This window comes from Rana temporaria, chromosome 4 (genome assembly GCF_905171775.1).
Source record: "Rana temporaria chromosome 4, aRanTem1.1, whole genome shotgun sequence".
NCBI classification, from domain to species: Eukaryota; Metazoa; Chordata; class Amphibia; order Anura; family Ranidae; genus Rana; species Rana temporaria.
The window spans coordinates 77271361-77292481 of record NC_053492.1 but is presented as its reverse complement, the minus strand read 5'-3'; positions in this window follow the sequence as shown (position 1 = coordinate 77292481).

Genomic DNA, 21121 nt, shown 5'->3' with positions numbered 1-21121 from the left:
GGCCTGTATTCTTTAGCTCACCACAAATAAGGGATCCACCAGGAGAGGACATTCACCTGAGTTGAGACACTAAAAGCCAAATTTGTCAGTGGCACTATTTTTGGCCTATTACACTTTGCTCTAGGTTAGTGTCAGGGTCAAAGTCATGGTCATGGTCAACGCTCAGGGTTAAAAGTTCTGGTTTTAAGTAGGATTAAAATGTGCATTATTTTTTGGCCTCACTATGGGCTTAAATAACAAATAATACACACGTGTGGTTTCATAAATATAATAGGTAGTCTTGCGAGCAACTAGAATACAATCTGTGTAATATATGCAAGCAGCAAGTAACACCCTCCCAATATAAATGTGCAAATAAAACTCAAAACAAATAACGCTGCACTGGTGTTAATAAATCTATCCAACCACTTGTGTCTCAATTCTCCTGTGCCAATATGAGTGCCAACATAATAACATGTGAATAAACAAAAATATAATATATTCATATACATTTCTTCTTATAATAATATAAATCCTGTGCTTAAGTGTAATTAAATAGTTAATGAATGTCAGAAAACAAGTTGAGTCTTCACAAATCCTCAAAAATGTGTGCTTTGTATCAGTTCATAATGCTCCCCCATAAGAAATGCGCTCACCTCACAGAGTATGACCTCCACACTTAAAGGAGTTGTAAATTCTTGTTTTTTTTTCACCTTAAAGCACTATCTGACACTGACCGGTCCCCCAGCCCCCCCCCCCCCCCCCACCCGATTTACTCACCTGAGCCCATTTGTTCCCACGATGGAGACACGCTCTACCTCTATGCCCGTTGTCTCAAGCTCTTGATTTGTTAGATTGATAGCAGCGCAGCCATTGGCTCCCGCTGCTACCAATGAAATCTAATGACGCAGGCGCAGGGGAGGCCCGGGCTGAGTCCGGCATTCTGTGTCTATGGAAGCAAAAGTCGGACTCGGGAGCGTGCCCGCACGGGGACCCCCAAGGAGAGCGCTTCTTCTATGTGGTGCGGGGAGGAACTAATATTGCTGCCAGGGAACTCCAGAAGAGGTGGATCGGGGTCACTCTGTGCAAAAGCGAACTCCACAGTGCAGGTAAGTATGACATGTTTGTTATTTAAAAAAAACACGGGTCTACAGCCCCTTTAAGTTTGGTCAAATAAAGCTTTTTAGTCACCCCGGACTAACAGATCATGCTTTCCTCCTCATTGCTTCATTGATGTACCTCCATTATGACTTGATATATATGAGCAAGAAAGAACTTCAAATAGTGCTTATATCGTTTTAAACAATATTCAATTTATTAAAAAATGTGCATAGAACTCACATTTAAAAAGTGCTACAGTGCACCAACTGCATACAGCGTATAATGCAATGGAAGGGCTCTCGCGCTATCGATGTTCTAAACCTAGGGGGCACTGCTGCAGTTACCTGAAATTGGTCCTAGCCAAAAGTGAAAGCAAATGAAATGAGTGATAGTAACTGCACTGTGTGGGTATGGAGGGATAGGGCGAAAAATAAAAAACAATAAACAAAAAAGCAAAACAAAACGGTGATCAATAAGTCCCACCAATTGGGCGGGGTGAACTCTACAATCAGTGTGCAATCTGAACTGTGAAGGTGGGTGATCTGGAAAAGGTTAACACCATGCAGCAAAATCCTTATAAGGAAATAAAATAAACATGGAAGTCAATAAACACAGTTATCAAAATAAATGTCCAGGATTGGTACTAAGGACCAAAGGTAAGTGATCCCAACACATAATAAAGGGTAAAAATCCAGTGAAATCAAGTGCAAATAAAAGTCTTGCATCCAAAAAGCATATATTTAAAGGTGCAGTCCTTGATAGCTGTGAGTAATAAGTGATGAGAAACCAGGAAATCCAATATTTCAGAGAAGAGCAAGCTTTGGTTCGCACACCTCTAGTGGTATAGAATGCTCACCTCAAGGCCATAGCACGGATAGCCTGGATACCACTCAGGGTGTGCTCAAAGATCCAGCAGGATGAGGGCTAGATGTAGTCTCCACATTAAATGACCATATTGGAAGAAACAAGAAAAAGAGCAAGATATGGAGTAATACTGGAAGCAAGGGTCTAAAAAACGATCAATCACATGCACATGCACTCACATGGAGGCCGTGAGCAGTGGGCCTATCTCCTACGAACGGCGAGTTTCTTGCGACCCAGTCTGTGATCTTGATTGTATGCTGATCCTCTCTCTTTGGCCTCCACCTAAACGTCCACGGATACTGGCACTAAATGCTCAGCGGGTATAGATGGGCAAAGAGAGAAGAAGGCACATAGTACAGCTCCGCTTCAAAAAGTATTTAATATAAAAACATATAAAAAACTCACATTTAAAATGTCAGAAATATCCAAACAAAACGAGCAGCAAGCTCATATCTCTCCCTTCAGAGTGTGTGAGGTCTGGTACTTCCTGTCCCTATGCGTGGCGTCATGTCACATGACTTCATCAGGGGGGTTATTGCAGAGTATGGGGGGGTTATTGCAGAGTATGGGGGGGTTATTGCAGAGTATGGGGGGTTATTGCAGAGTATTGATTTTATTGCAGAGTATTGCGCAGGGAAGGATGGCTGGATCTGTGACTGCATTTGTCACAGATCCAGCCACAGCAGCTGCTGCTGCCTCCGCTCTCCCCCTCTCCTCTCACACTGTACCGATCGGTACAGAGAGGAGAGGGAGGAACCGGCATCATGACATGGCGCAGGTTTGTTTACAAGTGATCGCTCCGTCATTTGACGGAGCGATCACGTGGTAAACCGCCGCTATCAGCGGCGATTTACCGCGATCTGTGATGAGCCGGGTCTTCTAGACCCGGCGCTCACAGATGATTCCGGGAGCGCGCCCCAGGGGGCGCGCGAGTGAAGGATTCTGGGAGGACGTCCCAGGGACGTCCTCCCAGAATAACTCCACCGCGCTGTAGACGTCTTTTGTCTATGGCGCGGTGGTAAAGAGGTTAATATCCGTTAGTCAGGATGTGGGTAAATATTTGTGTATTTGCCCATATCCAGACTTGTGACCTATGTAGCAATATTATAGATATAGATTTACATATTAAGATATATGCTGATCCAGAACCTATATCAATTTTTTATATCGTAAAAGTTTTACATTTACATTTTTATTGGTAATGATTGTAACTTTTTGGGATATAATATCAGCTCTCGATGCCGATATATGAATAGTAGCATTGTTACATTTGTTTTTATCAATAAAGCCCTGTACACACAATCAGTCCATCCAATGAGAACGGTCTGATGGACCGTTTTCATCGGTTAACCGATGAAGCTCACTGATGGTCAGTCGTGCCTACACACCATCGGTTAAAAAACCGATCGTGTCAGAACGCGGTGACGTAAAACACAAGGACGTGCTGAAAAAAACGAAGTTCAATGCTTCCAAGAATGCGTCGACTTGATTCTGAGCATGCGTGGATTTTTAACCGATGGTTGTGCCTACTAACGATCGTTTTTTTTCTATCGGTTAGGAATCCATCGGTTAAATTTAAAACAAGTTGTCTTTTTTTTAACCTATGGATAGATAACCGATGGCGCCCACACACGATCGGTTTGGACCGATGAAAAACGATCCATCAGACTGTTCTCATCGGTTTAACCGATCGTGTGTACAAGGCCTAACATGTATGTTGTGAAGCAGCAGTGGTCAAACAGTTAGATTGACTTGTACAACTCATTTCCAGTGTCCCACTAACTGGAGAGGTATTTTAACGTAGTGACAGACGTCAAGACTTCAGCCACCATTCCCAGACGAATCCTATGACGGGGAAAGCCACAAGTCTTTGACGTCATTATGTTCCAGCCAGCTGGTGTGAACTGTGGCTGGTTTGAAAGTTGGTTGTTAGTATGTGATGAAGTTTGTGCAATAAATGCATTTTTAAGAAGACATACTGCACCATGAGGATTATTTTCTTCTTCCGTTTACTAATTACCGACTTCGGGATACCATCTCTGTTCTGATATTGGGTGTTATACGAGACAACACCACTTCATCCCACTGCTAGTGAAGGATCAAGAGAGCTGATGGTGTCAGAGATCAGGTATGCACCAAGATTGCCTCTTGGAGTCTAGGATCGGTCCATGTGTGAGGAGCACCGCGGATGGATTGAGCAGAGGCAGGTCGGCCTGGTTCAGAGCGCAATATCTCCTGGATCTGGTAAGCAGCCATTATCTTATCAATAGCTCGCTGGATATGATTTTTCTGACAGTATACCATCTACTCAACATATCAGTTGCTGAATCTTCACATTAATTTGTGGTTGTGTGGCGGGTTTATGAAGTTTTGGACTTTTTATTCACAGATTTACACCATATGGACTTTATTCAAAGTTAAAATTGGTTTAGGTGGTTTTTATTTTGCATGTGATTAGTGTTATTTCACATTTTTTTTTTATCTGTGTTGGTATCTGGTGTGCACATTGGGTCAACTCGCAATATCACATATTTATACACATTTTATATTTATATATATATATATAGTTTGAGTAACTGGGTTGCGCACTTTTTGATGTCCCTTATCCACTGTATACAGCGTATGTCATATAAAACCACGATGCTGCACCCACTTCATGCAAAAACGTCTTGCCAAACAAATATGCCTCTCCCCTTGGTTGGACACATTTATTAACATCAGTCCAGCATTATTTATTTTGAGATACACATATGTGGTATCACAGTAAACATCAGGAGTAGGAGAGATTCTTTAGGGGGGGTTTTTTGGTGGTGGGTCATGTTTAATGGCAAGAAGTTTACAGTAAATTTTTTCAGGAGTACTAAAACCACTTACTCTGATTTTACTGCGCATTGTGAGATTTTTACAATCTGCATAAGAAGATAGTCAGATGGAGCTCACATAATTTCCTGGCTTGAGGACATCTAGTATCATCTAGTGCTTTCCTCCCCAGCCTCGCTGTCCCTAGTTCAGCATCACATGTGGGCATTTTCTAGGTCAGCCTACATGCAATAGCAGCCTGCCTAGGGAAACTCCCTCCAAACAGTCATTCACCCATCAAGGCATATGATATCATGATATTTTAAGTTATTCTTAGGTCGCTTCTGTTCAGTGGTGGCTGGTGCTCAAAACAAACAAATAAAAACCCCATCAATTGCAGCCTCACTGTGCCCATCCATTGCCACCACTGTGCCCATCAAACGCAGCCACTGTGCCATAAAATTGTCGCCACTGTGCCATGCCATCAAAGCAGCTACTGTGCCATGCCATCAAACACAACCACTGTGCCCAGCAATTGTCGCCACTGTGCCATGCCATCAAATGCAGCCACTGTGCCATCAGTTTTTGCCACTGTGCCCATCAATTTTCGCCACTGTGCCATGCCATAAATTGTCGCCACTGTGCCATGCCATTGTCACCACTGTGCCCATCAATTGTCGCCACTGTGCCATGCCAAACGCAGCCACTCTGCCATGCCATTGTCGCCACTGTTCCATGCCATTGTCACCACTGTGCCATGCCATTGTCGCCACTGTGCCATGCCATTGTCGCCACTGTGCCATGCCATTGTTGCCACTGTGCCCATAAATTGTCGCCACTGTGCCATGCCATTGTTGCCACTGTGCCATGCCAAAACGCAGCCACTGTGCCATGCGAAACACATCCACTGTGCCATGCCATTGTCACCACTGTGCTCATCAATTGCGGCCAGTTTGCCCCTAAAATGCCGCCAGATTGCCCCCCCCCCCCCCCGCCTGGCACTTATGTTTCTCGGTCAGCCATTCTCAGATCCTCCTCCATGATCCCTCGAAGTAGTCCCGCCCTCGATGTCGCCACTGGCTCTGATAGACACTTCTAAAGCCAACCAGCTGCCGTTATTCAGATGCCCGGCCCTCACCAGGGGGCCGGCCATCTGAATAGCGGGCAGCGGCAACAATACATAGATTCATGCATTGCATGAATCTATGTATTGTTTTTCAGTGGCGGTGCAGGAGCGAGTGGGGGTGGCGCTCATGCGCCCTCTATGGACGCACCGCCACTGCTTCTGGTGCTTTTTTTTCAAAACCTTTTGTAGCAAGCTGCACTTTCTTGAAAAATAGTCACTTCCTGTGATAACCAGCTATTAGATTTAGTGCTACAGTACTTGTCTAATTCCCATGTACAGATCATAGCCCAAAGAAACAGAATAAATGTACTGACTATTAGAGCGTTGGCCAACTTTTACATTTTAAACCTTCTGTGCTGCAGCTCCCCCCCAGACTACCCCTTTTCTTACCTCAGCCTGATCTGATCCAGCGATGTGCATGAGCCCAGCAGGTCCAGCTGCTATCTCTCTCCTCATTAGATAGACTGAGGAGCCATTGCCTCCCGCTGTTGTCAATCAAATCCAGTGACACGGGAGTTGGGGAAGGGGTCAAGTTCCGTTGTCTGTGTCAATGGACGTAGCAGCGACACTCGAGTGTGTGCCCGCACGGGTGCCCCCATGAAAAGCGGCCTTCTGTGGGGGCACCCAATGAAGGGGAGGAGCCAGGAGCACAGGCAGGGGACCCCAGAAGAAGGATCTGAGCTGCTCTGTGAAAAACTCTTGCACAGAGCAGGAAAGTATAACATTTATTTTTATTTAAAATAAATTAACCTTTACAACCCCTTATATTTTTGTACACCATTTTATCAGATATGTTTCTATCTGTTTGCCTTGTTATCTTGCTAGAAAAAGGTACAAGTAAGAAAAGGGATGATATATAAGGTATGTAAAATTTTACCAGGCAAGGTCTGCTGCATTTGTAAAAAGAAATTGCAGAATACATAAGATTGTAAGATTGCAAAATAGGAATTCATAAAGAGCATTATAGGGGCCAGACACCAAAAATGAAACAATAAAGTTGGTCGAACAGTTTGAACGTTTTTTTTATTTTTTTTGGGGTTGCTGCATGTTTTTTTGTCAGCTGCAGTTTTTTTGACTGCAACACTGGTGTTTACCCTTTTTCATTTGTTTTAAATTCTCAGCTACAGTTTTTCTGACTGCAACGCTGGTGTTTCCCCTTTTTCCTTTTTTTTCTTTTTTATAGTTTTTACACTTCTGTCAGCGTCAGTCCTCAATTTAAAGTGCACCAAACACCACTTTTCATTCAATATCTACTAAATTTGGGTAATAATCCACCCCTCCCCCATCATGTCTGAGAGGCCAACAAGGAGAGGCAGACATTCCCATGCCACAATGAGGGGGCCAGCAGCGTATGTGTCCACAGGCCGAGGTGGATATGGTCTGTCCTCAGGCACAGCACATTTGTCTCTGTTTAATGATGTTGCCATGCTATTCAGCCACAGCATGCAGAGGAGGTGGTGGACTAGCTTACTAAACCATCCTCATCCTCCTCCTCATCCTCTATGACCCAAGCTTGTTCTGCCTCATTGTCTACAGGTACTCCTGCCATAGCTCCAGCATCATGTATGGGAGGAGTCAGCTGAATTATTTGAACACAGCGTCAGCCACTTGCTTCTTGAGGATGCACAGACATTATGAATTCTTGCTTACATCAAATGTACCTCTATAGGGTTACAGTGTGAAGGCACCACCAACACCCAAAGCCCAGTTTTTCAGCACCTGTTACTTCTCTTCTATACAAAGTCTGCGAAAGACACATCAGACTTTATCTAAAAAGAATTGTTAATTTTGTTAATTGTTAATGGGTTATTTCCATCTACATCTGCCATAGAGACACCAGGATTTATCCAAAAAATCAATCATCTTGTTCCGAGTGCACTAAATTGTGATCTCATCATACAGACTGGTTCCCCAAGCCATGCTTACAAAATAAAAATAAAAAAGCTTAAATGAAAATTCAATTGAAATTATTATTTTTTCTTTATAAATGTCAGTTTTGCTGCAGCAGGTTCTTTACATGGTACAGATGCACCACTTTACAGGCAGACTAAGGGGACCCCCCAGGCATTATATTTAAAGGATTTTTTCATTTTTATTGTTTCACTTTAAGCATCAATAAAATCACTGCTCCTTTAACTGCTTCCCAGACCAGCCGCCACAGTTATACCCTGGGCGAACCATTGAAGATGTACGTCGGCCGCTTTAAGACCACTAGGGGGACCTGCAGCGCAACGACTAAGCAAATGCATGTGCCTGTTGGTCGAGATCGCTCCACACTGAGACAGAACAGAGGTCTGTCACTGTAAATAGACAGATCTTTGTTATGTCAGGGGTAAGGAGACTGATCAGTTGTTGCTAATGCTTAGGAACAATGGCCCAGATTCACGTAGAATCGCGGCAGCGTAACGTATCGTAGATACGTTACACCACTGCAAGTTTTCATCACAAGTGCCTGATTCACAAAGCACTTGCGAAAAAAACTTCTGCCGGCGGCCTCCGGCGTAAGCCCGTGTAATTCAAAGGGGCGTGTGCCATTTAAATTGGGCGCGCTCCCGCGCCGGCCCTACTGCGCATGCTCCCTTTTGAATTTCCTGCCGTGCTTTGCGCGAAGTGACGTCATTTTTTCGAACGGCGACGTGCATAGCGTACTTCCGTATTCCCGGACGTCTTGCGCAAGAAGGAAAAATTTTCAAATTTCGACGCGGGAACGACGGCCATACTTTATACAGCACATACGTGTGCTGTGTAAAGTTAGGGCACCAAAAACGACAACTAACTTTGCGACGGGAAACTAGACTAGCAGCGACGTAGCGAACGCGAAAAACCGTCGTGGATCGCCGTAACTACTAATTTGCATACCCGACGCTGGTTTACGACGTGAACTCCCCCCAGCGGCGGCCGTGGTATTGCATCCTAAGATCCGACAGTGTAAAACAATTACACCTGTCGGATCTAAGGGCTATCTATGCGCAACTGATTCTATGAATCAGTCGCATAGATACTCTGAGAGATACGACGGAGTATCTGAGATACTCCGTCGTATCTCGGCTGTGAATCTGGGCCAATAATCGGTCTCCTCCCCCAGGGAGTCCCATCCCCCCACAGTTTGAAACACTTTCTAGGACACATATTTTACCTCTTGTTTGCCCCCTAGTGTTAACTCCTTTCCTGCCAATGACATTTATACAGTAATCAGTGGCTATTTTTTAGCTCTGATCGCTGTATAAATGTCAATGGTCCCAAAAAAATGTGAATGTTCTTTTACTAAGCAATTGATTGATTTTTTTTAGCTGGAGTTTTAACCTTAACCTTAAGTTTGTACTTACTTGGACCAACAACTAGACTGGAATTGGTGCCAGACCCCCTCCTTCCATTTTTTTAAAACATTAAATATAAGCAGCACTCAGCGGTCATTGCTAAAGGTAACTAATTGTAGCCCCAGAGAGATTCTGACTCACTGACTGAATCCAAAGCAAAAGTTTGGTATAAAGTTCCATTTTAAATAAACCCATAGCTGTTCATTCTGTTAAATGAAAAGTCTGTTAAAGAAGATGGATAGAAAATCCATTACCTCAAAGGGTAATCTTAATAGAATAACTGCCTTAACTAAATTTATAGAGGGATTTCACAGCATTCTAGGTAAACTCTAAATTGTTGCACAAAGAAACAAGAATACATCAAGGAAAAATTACAAGATTTTCTTTCCATCATAAAATTATTCTGCAAGATTTCAGTCCATAAGATCAATAAAAGAGATGGAGTTTTTAGAAAGGTGGATTAGAAAATAAAACTTGGCTTTAGAAGAGGATACAAACTCACTTTTCAGTCCTCGGCACAAGTATATAATTCCCAAATCTCAGAAGAAGCCTAATCACCTCTGAAATATTAAAACAGAAACAAGTCTCCTATGTAACCCTCATGTAAGGAAACTGCAGATTACAGCTGCTTCAACGAGTTTAAAATTCCCCAATCATTTTATGAGAAATCGGGATCAAAAGAAACCTTAACTCAAGCCCCATTTTCTTATGTAACTGAAAAAAAAATATTAAAAAAGTAGAATATGGACAAGTGGGTGTAATTTCTTCACAGTAAAAATAATCAATGTACAGCTTGCCCAAAGACTGCCTTAAGCCTCGTAGACATGGTCGGTTTACTCTGCAAGAACCAGCAAGAAAACTGCTGGCAGAGCTTTCTTGCCGAGTATACCAAGCGTGTTACAAGACTTTCAGGTTTCTTGACAAGAAAACTGCCGAGAATCTAGACAAGAAAAATAGAGAACATGTTCTCTATTATTCTCGTCGTGAGATTCTGGGCAGTTTTCCTGCCGAGAAACCTGAGTGTGTATACTTGCCTGTCACCGTGGAAACCCGTGCATGCTCAAAATGACTTGGATGCATGTGCGGTAGCTTCCTAGGCATAGGTAGGGTGCAGCAAGATGGGGGCGACAGGCATCGAATGTGACGAGCGCATGCTCGTCGTACGCAATGACGTTACCGCGTTCTTTCCTTTCAAGAGAACCACAGTTCTCTTGAAATGAGAGTCTGTACACTCGGGCGGCCAAGAATCTCGTCAGGGAAAACAAAGTTTTTTTCTTGACGAGATTCTTGCCCGTGTGTACAGGGCTTTAGTGTAGAAATTGGTTGGGACCCCTGTCAGGCTTTTATTTGTGGAAGGTATAGGGTCGGGGGTTTTGGATATATGCATAGTTTGGTTTTGCAGTGTGGAATAAAATCTGCGATGTAGAGGAAAACTAATCCAGTTTGGCAACTCTCAAACATAAAGGCGCAGAAGTTTACCTGAAAGAAAGTCCAGGAGGTGAAGGAATAGGTCACCAATGGATTTGGAGTCCATTAACAGTTGTGGTAGCTTCATAGAACCAGCTGATGAAGCATTATTTATACCAGGAGTGATTTTACCCCTCAATCTAGAGTCCACAATTCCAATAGATGAATGGAGCACCTGACACATACAGAAACATAAAAAAGGGGGAAGAATTGTTGGAGGAACAATGAAATGGACTTTCTAGGCACTAATCGTTTCTAAAATGTTATTTTATTGAGACAATCCCATCGTGGGTGTTTGAATCAACAACAATGTAATTACATTAAAAAGTACATCAAAAATACAAAAATAAAAAATCACATATATACTGCAATAATTACAGACACTTTAAAACCAAAAACTGGTCCAAAGACAACATCAACAGGGTGATGATTATCGTAAATTATAATATTCTAGGCAAGCTCTACATGTTTCGCGGGGAAATCCACTTCATCGGGAGCTACAAGTATTTCATCCACGATAATGGAGATGGTTAAAAGATTTAACTTAGAAGTATCAGTGTAACTATAGTAGCGTTGCATGGATTTCCTTTCCTCAGGCGGTGGTAAGAGTTAAAAGGCTGGAGGGTTGTCCAGACCCAGCCAATAAGTGGGTGCCTTAGGTCACAAGGTTGATTTGGCTGAATATTGCAAACAGCAACAGTAGGCGTAATCAGATAAGAGGGATAATTAACCCAAAAGTAGAGACCGTAAGGCACTGTGAAGGCTGAGTAATGGACAGACCAGCCGGACCGTCGAGTCAGCAACGCAGCATACGCTACTATAGTTACACTGATACTTCTAAGTTAAATCTTTTAACCATCTCCATTATCGTGGATGAAATACTTGTAGCTCCCGATGAAGCGGATTTCCCCGCGAAACATGTAGAGCTTGCCTAGAATATTATAATTTACGATAATCATCACCCTGTTGATGTTGTCTTTGGACCAGTTTTTGGTTTTAAAGTGTCTGTAATTATTGCATTATATGTGATTTTTTATTTTTGTATTTTTGATGTACTTTTTAATGTAATTACATTGTTGTTGATTCAAACACCCACGATGGTATTGTATCAATAAAATAACATTTTAGAAACGATTAGTGCCTAGAAAGTCCATTTCATTGTTCCTCCAACAATTCTTCCCCCTTATTTTTGCTATAATCTAGGACGCGGCACTGTATTACTGCGAGACACCCACAGCCCATCCTGTGGTTAGTGTACTCTCCCAATTTGAAACATACAGAAACATGTTGGAATTGTTTGGTTCCATTTTAGGTACGCATCAATTTATGAATTTTATTCTCAGAACTCTGGTGATATCAGCTGCAACTTTTACTTTAACATTTTACCGTAAGGGCTTACTCACATGGGTGACGGCTCAAAAGTAGGCAGTTTAGCCATTATTTACCACCTCATGGCCAGCTGCCTACATTAGGGCATGCAGCCGATCAAGGCATGCAGCCGATCAATGCTTTGCAGCAGCTGCAAAAATGAAATAGCATGTTACATTTGGCTGGTGGTACCACCGCCAGTAATGACCCATTCAAGTTAATGTGGTTGCGTTAGAGATGTCTTGCAACCTTATGCAATGCCTGTGGTTGTGGTTCGGTGGATCAACAATTTAACGGTTAAAGCCGACAGGGAGGGGGCGAACTATTTTCTCCTCACCTCCGGTCAAATGTCCACAAATTTCAACCTCGCCAAATATACTTATATATATTTGTGATAGTCGGTTGTCTTAAAACATATAGTCAAATGTACATTCCCTTATAGCATCAAATAATTAAACCGATAATAAACCCAAAACCAAAAATGTTATTGTATTGCAGTTTACCAATCCCATATTATATTGCACCTTACCAATCCTTAGATGCCTTGGCTACATTTGTTTTCTTTATTTAGTCTTTTTTTTATGTATCCTAGCGATTTTGCTAGTAAGTCTGTTATTTTTCAACTTCCTTTAACAGACCAAGCTGTCCAGCAAAAATGAAAGTTAGAGGGTTGAGACAAACCATTTAACACACTGGTTGCTTACAATGGCCAGCTTTAAATTTATGTAAACATTTTATCCCAAAAAGCTTTTGCTGTAGCTGCCTAAAAAATGTTAGCTGGAGTTCGACCTTGGTTCTTTAGTTGAGTCCATCTAAATCTGCTATTTGCTAAGACTCGGTTCACACTGCCGTGACTTGGGATTCGACTTGTGAGACCCCAAGTCACATGACATGTGAAATCCCATTTTAGTCAATGAGAGCTGTCTTAATTAGCACTACTGAAGTATCTCTGACTTTAAAAAAAAGCTATCTGTACTGCTTTAAGGCGACTTCTATCCAACTTGTGCCCATGGACTTAATTGAAAGTTGCCTCCATGTCGGATTGATGTGATTTGGATCCGACATTATAGGAAGATTACACAGGCATTCCCTGAAGTTGCTTTAAAGTCGCGATGAAGTCACGCAGAGTCACGCCGATGTTGCCTGGCAAAGTCGCACTGTAAGTTACGCCCCTGTGTACACATAAACTCTTGGAGGGGAGGCAGATTCACACTGCTCATCTGTGCCTGTGTGAAATCCGGCCCAGGACCGCATAGACAGTCCACGGCTGCGAGAGAAGGTGATGGTTGGTCAGGTGGAGTGGTGTCACCCCGCACCCCCCGCCCCCCTTTCATTGCCACTGCCTGCAGCTCGCCTCTCTCTCCCTGCTCTAACCTGCTTGTCACCACGGTGCTGTCACCTCTTCAGTCGTGGAGGGGGGCACCAGCCTGACACCCCCCAGTGTGTGGTACCTGGGGCGGCCCGACCCCCACTTGGTACGCCACAGGCAACTTTAAGGTCATGGCAGTTTGAACTGAGCCATGGGATTAGTAAACTGCAATATTTAGACGTTTTGTTTTTGGGTTTAATATTGCTTTAAAGGGGTTGTAAAGGTTTGTTTTTTATTTTCTAAATAGGTTCCCTTCTAAAAAAAAAAATCTTTGTCTGAATTTCTCACTTCCTGTTCCTCCTCGGTAAGCTGTTCTGACTGACTAACCCCCAGCCAGAACAACTCCGATGAAGGGGGCAAGCTTACTGAGGAGAAACAGGAAGTGAGAAATTCAGACAAAGAAAAAAAACATTTAGAAGGGAAATCAAAGGAAAAGGTAAGTGAACCAACAATGCTTAAATGAACCTATTTAGAAAATAAAAAATGAACCTTTACATAGTTACATAGTTAGTCAGGTTGAAAAAAGACACAAGTCCATCCAGTTCAACAACAAAAAAATAAACAAACAAAATAAAAAACATACTACAATCCTATACACCCAACTCCATACTCACAGTTGATCCAGAGGAAGGCGAAAAACCCCAGCAGAGCATGATCCAATTTGCTACAGCAGGGGAAAAAATTCCTTCCTGATCCCCCGAGAGGCAATCGGATTAACCCTGGATCAATTTTACCTACAAATCTTAGTACTCAGTTATATTATGTACATTTAGGAATGTATCCAAGCCTTTCCTAAAGCAATCTACTGAGCTGGCCAGAACCATTTCTGGAGGGAGTCTGTTCCACATTTTCACAGCTCTTACTGTGAAGAAACCCTTTCCGTATTTGGAGATGAAATCTCTTTCCCTCTAGACGTAAAGAGTGCCTCAGTGTTGACCGTAAAGTGAATAACTCAACATCAAGGGGCAGATTCACAGAGCAAGTACGCCGGCGTATCTACTGATACGCCGGTGTACTTTCAAATTTCCCGCGTCGTATCTTTAGTTTGAATCCTCAAACCAAGATACGACGGCATCTGGGTAAGATCCGACAGGCGTACAGATGCAATACTTCGGCGTCCGCTGGGTGGAGTTCGCGTCCTTTTCCGTGTCGGGTATGCAAATGAGCTTTTTCCGACGATCCACGAACGTACGCGTGGTCGTCGCATTCTCTTGCGGCTTTTTCCAGCGTATAGTTAAAGCTGCTATTTTGTGGCGTATAGAAAGACTTGCCATGTTAAAGTATGACCGTCATTCCCGCGTCAAAATTAGATTTTTTTTTTTTGCATAAGTCGTCCGTGAATAGGGATGGACGTAAGTCACGTCTAAGTTAAAAAAATGACGTTGTTGCAACGTCATTTAGCGCAATGCACGGCGGGAAATTTAGGAACGACGCATACTGTCAGGACCATTAAGGTAAGTACTCACCGAGGCCGAGATGCTGAGGGCGGCTCACCTTTGCGACCCTGTGCAGACCACTCCCTGGAGTTAGAACAGAGGAGGGACGGCACAAGGAGGCACCGGTGCCGGGAACTGGTAGGCAGACTTGGTGCAGCTGACGAAAACAGGGCAGGTGCAGAGGACTGGAGACAGTCGTTGATCAGGCAGGAACAGGCAGGTAAGTCCAGAAGGGACCGACAGGAAATAAGGCAAATCAAATTTAATGTGGGTCTGAGCTGTTATTTGGCTCAGACTAGAATGATTAAGGGCAATTTAGCCTCTGTTCCAGCCCTGGCTGTGCTGGGAGTGATCCACCATTGATCGACTGGGGGTGTTATTACCACCCCAGGCCAAGGGTGGCCGCAGCCAGGTCATGATACATTGAGTGTCCCCCTCTGCAGCGAATCAGTGGGAGTGGTTGTACCCGCTGTGCATGCTGGGGAGGGGTACTTAAGGGACAGACGCCATTGGTGTGGGGTCCGTCCGTTCGCGGCCTGGAAGCTTCATCTAATGCCGCGTACACACCATCACTTTATGTAATGAAGAAAAACAAAGTTTTTAAAAACGTCAATTTAAATGACCGTGTGTGGGGGAAAACGTTGTTTTATGTCTTGTGAAAAACGTTTACAAAATAGGGGATAGTTTTATGGCATTTTTATTAATATATTTTTTTTTATTAGTAATGGAGGCGATCAGTGATTTTTATCGGTACTGCGACATTATGGCGGACACTTCGGACACTTTTGACACATTTTTGGGACCATTGGCATTTTTATAGCGATCAGTGCTTTAAAAATGCATTGATTACTGTAAAAATGCCACTGGCAATGGAGGGGTTAACACTAGGGGCGAGGAAGGGGTTAATCATGTTCCCTGGGTGTGTTCTAACTGAAGGGGGGGTGGGACTGACATCAGGAAATGACAAATCGCTGTAAATACATTGTATGAACAGACGAAAGGTAATTCCCCCCCCCTGACGGGACCGGGAGCTGTGTGTTTACACACACAGCTCCCGGTTCTCGCTCTGTAACGAGCAATCACGGGTGCCCGGCAGTGATCGCACCCGCCGGGCATGCGCGCCGGGATCAGGGACGTGACGTAGATCAGATCGGGATCAGTGACGTAGATCTACGTGACCTCGCACAGGGAAGCCGACCTGCCGCCGTATAACTGCGGCGGCTGGTCAGCAAGTAGTTAAGAGCTATGGGCGGAAGTGACGTTTTGACGCTTCCGCCCTGTAATGACTTGGAGACAGGTGGGGGCCATCTTCCCCTCACTCGTGTCCATGTCACAGAAGAGACAGGTCTGAATCGCCTACGCCGTTACCGACGGCCGCAGCAGAGGGCACCGAAGTGCGGCGGGAGGGGGGTCCTCTCCCGTCGCCAATAAATGTGATCTCGCTGTGAATCCGCCACAGAGACCACTTTTATCTGAAAGAGAACCGCCCGCTCTTGAAGAGGATACCAGGGTTATGGTAGCTAGCTGCTACCATAACAACGATATTCCTCTTCAAAGACAGGATGTTTATAGTCGTCCTGTGGGTAGGAAGTGGTTAAAGAAAACATCAGTTTTTTTTCTCGGAATATAGGTGCAGGTACTCCCCTCCACCCAGTGGTCACCCTTGCTTCTGCCCCCTACTCACCGCCCAGCGCTTCCCCTACCCCCTTTAAAAGCAGCAACAATAGATTTCACCGCCAGCAACAATATACCCCCCAGCAGCAATAATACAACTCCCAGCAGCAACAAAATAACCTCCAGCAGCAACAATAAATCCCAGAACTGCATCAATAAATCCCCTAGCAGCAATAATCCCCCAACAGAATCAGTAATTCTGCCTAGCAGCTTTAACCAATACCCCAGCAGCAACAATAAATATCTCAGCAGTAGCAGCAACAAAAAAATTCCCCAGCACCAACAATAGATTCCATCTTCAGCAACAACAGTATCCCCCCGCTCCCACTCCCCAGCAGAAACAAAAAAAGAAACCCAATATCTAGAATAAATCCTCTTGTAGCAACAACCCCAGTAGCATTACTAAATCCCACAGCATCAATAAATCTCCAAGCAGCAACAATAAATACCCCAGCAGCAATAATAAATCATGCAGTAGCTTCAATAAATCCACAGCAGCATCAATAATTCCCCCTGGTACCAACATTAATTCCCCCAACGGCAACATTTAAATGCTCCAAAACAAAATCAGCAACCAACAGCTTCCATGAATGCCCTGGCAGCAGCAATAAAACCCCCCCCACAGCAGCAAAAGACTCTCCAGCAACAATAATGGATACCCCTGCAACAACAATAGACCCCTCCTTAGCCAATATACATATGCACAATGTGTGGTGAAGATAACACTGTCCGTCATAAGTGGGTGAAGACGTGGGTGAAGAATCTCAAGGTGAAGTTATCACTGGAAACATGTAACCCATCAAGGCTTTCAAATAACACTCTTACCAGAACTGTTGGACTGGAATGTCAGCGACAACGGATCAATCAGACAAAGGTATTCCCAATCGGTAGGTGAACCGGTTATCCAAAGGATCCAGAGGGACTCGAAATACTCCTGGCAGGACTCTAGATTTAAATAATCACAAAGCGAACCCAGTTGTTTAAGACCAGAAATATTCAGTTGGTTCCTAATAGTAATGGCCCCAACTAGGGTGACAGTAACCAAATGGAAGGGCCCAAAAAATCTAACATCCACAGAACATGAAAGAGAGAAAAGAAGGGAAGGACTTCTGATGGTGCAGATCAAAAAAAGGAGGCTTTTATTGATAAAAACCAGCATACAATTAAAAGTGATCACTGTAAAGTAAAAGCAATATGGGGAAAGGTGTACCAAGCCTGACACGTTTTATCCTAATCGGACATCTTTTAGCGCTACATACTCACTCCCATGAATCTATCCATGGCCACCGCTGCCACCCCCTATTCAGGAGTCTGGCCCCTTTTTGGACGCTGGCTGCCTGAAATCCAGCAGCAGGGGTGTTTTTTTTTTTTGAAGCACCTGATCAGAGCCAAAGGCTCTAATAGGCTTCAGAAAAGGTGGGCGGTGAGCACAGAGCATTGCGCTCGCAGTCCACCCAGATGTGTTAGAAAAGCAAATGATTATATAATTATACAAAATAATATATTTGTACACTCTGCTTTTACATTGTTTGGTTAGTAGGCTGTATGGAGTCACTTTAAGGATTTTTAGTCTCAGTGACATAGAATAATTATTTGAATTAGTGAAGTCACAACACCAGCTCTTCGTACAGTATATATGTCTTCTGGGTGGGTGAATTAGAAAGTACTGCAGGCAGAGGAATGGGATGTTAACATTTTTAAAAACAGGTCATCTAATGTTGCCTATGTGTTTCTATAATGACAGGTTCCCTTTAAATAAGCTCATTTGTCTTGGTATAGGTGAAAGGGACCTACAAGCCACAACCAGCTATATGCACTATATAGTGTAATAGGTCCCAGAACGAATACACTGAATTTGTACAGCTGACATCCATATCCCGAGATCACTGACCATCTGCTACTTTAAGCTGTGAATCGTTTTTGACATCTTCAAGGCAATTCTAGTTCTGATTTAACATAATTAATTACATGATTAAAATGAGCTATGGCTAATATAAATTTCCAGACTGCGTAAACCAGCACAGTGTATTCCCAGTGGCAGTTGGTCTACATGAAATCAAATATTATGTTGTAAAACTGAACAAATAGACTTAATAATTACAAGCAGATTATTCTACCTAAGATAATACATATACATGGGTGCCTGAAGCAGTATTATAGCCCAGCTGTCATCTAGATTAATTTTACATGTTGACCTTATGTGGCACCAACCCCATTTGAATATTTCAACTTGAAGATAAAATAAAATCAATATTATAGGTGTTATGCCCTTAACGTCTTCAGACCCAGGCCATTGTAAAAAGACGGCCACAAGGTGGCTCTATAGGTCCGGGAGGCCATCTTTTTACGGCCTCGGCTCCTCCGGCCACTGGGGGGCACGTGCCCGGCGCATCACTGAGATGACGATGCGCGTGCCTGGCGGCCACGATGTCCGCCAGGTACCGCGATCGCCCATTACACAGCCAAGGACTTGGGTCTCTGTGTGTAAACACAGAGATCCACGTCCTGTCAGGGAGAGGAGACGGATGGTGTGTCCCTTGTACATAGGGACACAGCTCAGTCACCTCCCCCAGTCAGTCCCCTCCCCCCACAGTAAAAATCGCTCCCAGGGAACACATTTAACCCCTTCCTCACCCCCTAGTGTTAACCCCTTCCCTGCCAGTCACATTTATACAGTAAACAGTGCATATTTATAGCACTGATCGCTGTATAAATGTGAATGGTACCAAAAAAAGTGTCCGATGTGTCCGCCATAATATCGCAGACCTGACAAAAATCGCAGATAACCGCCATTACTAGTAAAAAAAGAAATAAAAGAAATGTCAGAATTTTATCCCCTTTTTTGTAGCCGATATAACTTTTGCGCAAACCAATCACTATACGCTGATTTTTTTTGTACCAAAAATATGTAGAAGAATACGTATTGGCCTAAACTCTGTCATCAAGCTCTGTCATTTCAAAGCCATTGTTTCAAAAATGTAATGATTGGAATAGTGCCATTGGATTGACATAAGGCCAATGAGGGCCTATATTTAAAAGGGATAAAAGTCCTTACCAAGTCACTATAGACCTGTTAGTTTAAAGGGGTTGTAAAGGTTTATTTATATATAAAAAAAAAATAACAAACATACCATACTTACCTCCACTGTGCAGTTCATTTTTCACAGAGTGCCCCGATACTCATTTTCTGGGGTCCCTCAGTGGCTGTCTCGGCTCCTCCCCGCAAGAGCTAACCCCCCTCTGGGAAGCGCTCTCCCAAGGGGGTTAGCCTGCAGGCGTGCTCCCGTGTGATACACCCCCGTGGCCATAGCTGATGAGTGTATGACTCAGCCCTGCCCCCCCAGCACGCCACATCATTGATTTGATTGACAGCAGCGGGAGCCAATGGCTGCGCTGCTATCAATCATCCAATGAAGAGGCCACAAGAGCTGGGGGAAAGCAACGCGGGATCGCGCCCACGGAGATTCGGGATTCAGGTTAGTAAAATGGGGGGCTGGGGGGCCGGAGAGTTCAAGATGTTTTTTCACCTTAATGCATAGGATGCATTAAGGTGAAAAAACACTAAGCTTTACAACCCCTTTAACTTTTATAGTCGGAAAAATACTGGAGAGTAGATATGTGCATTCCCGTTCGTACGAATGTTATTTTCATACGAAAATGTTCATTTTCGTACCCGCAGAATAATGTGTACATACGAAAAAATTAAAGCACCAAAATGCGAAAACGACGGGATTACGAATGAGCCGCATAACGAACAACCGCAAATACTAACGAACGATCCGACGAAAATACGACAAAACGAAAACGGCAAAAGAACGAAAATGACATAATAACAAAAGATTTGCATTCTGTATCCCCTCTCTGCTCGTATCCTCAGCCGTATGTTCACACGACATCCACAACAAAAGATTTGCACTCTGTATCTTGTTTGAATCCCTTCTCTGTTCGCACCCTCAGTCGTATGCTCATATGACATCCACAACAAAAGACCCGCACTCTGCATTTTGTTTGAATCCTTTCCCTGTCCGCATCCCCAGTCGCATGCTCACACGACATTCACAACAGAAAAGACCCGCACCCTGTATTTTGAATTCCTTTTTTCTGTTCGTATTTTGGATTCAACAGAATGCAAATCTTTTGCCACAGATGTCACACGAACACACGACCGAAAATACCAAAAGAAAAAGGACCCAAAACACAGAATGCAAATCCCTTGCCACAGATGTAATTTTCGTTTTTTTGAATGGGCAGTGAGTGTAGTTAGTGAAGCAGCTTCTCTTTTGTGCTGAGTAGTACAGTAAAGCCAAATAAACTTTTCTGTGGATTTTCATCTGAAGGGAGATCAGTTGGCCAGACTTTTGAACCCAAAAATGGTTTTCTGATGGAGTTTAAAAACAAACAAATTTTCTGACGAACGGAAAACTATCGTTTTTATGTTTGTTGTTAAAGTCTGACCAAGTGTATGGGGCTTAACAATCGTTAATATGGATGAGCCGCATGTTGAAAGTGCCGCGAATCCCACGATATATTTACGAAAGTACAAAATGACGAAAATCCTTTTTCTGTTCGTATCTTCAGTCGCATGCCCACATGACATCCACAACAAATTGTCAGATGTCAC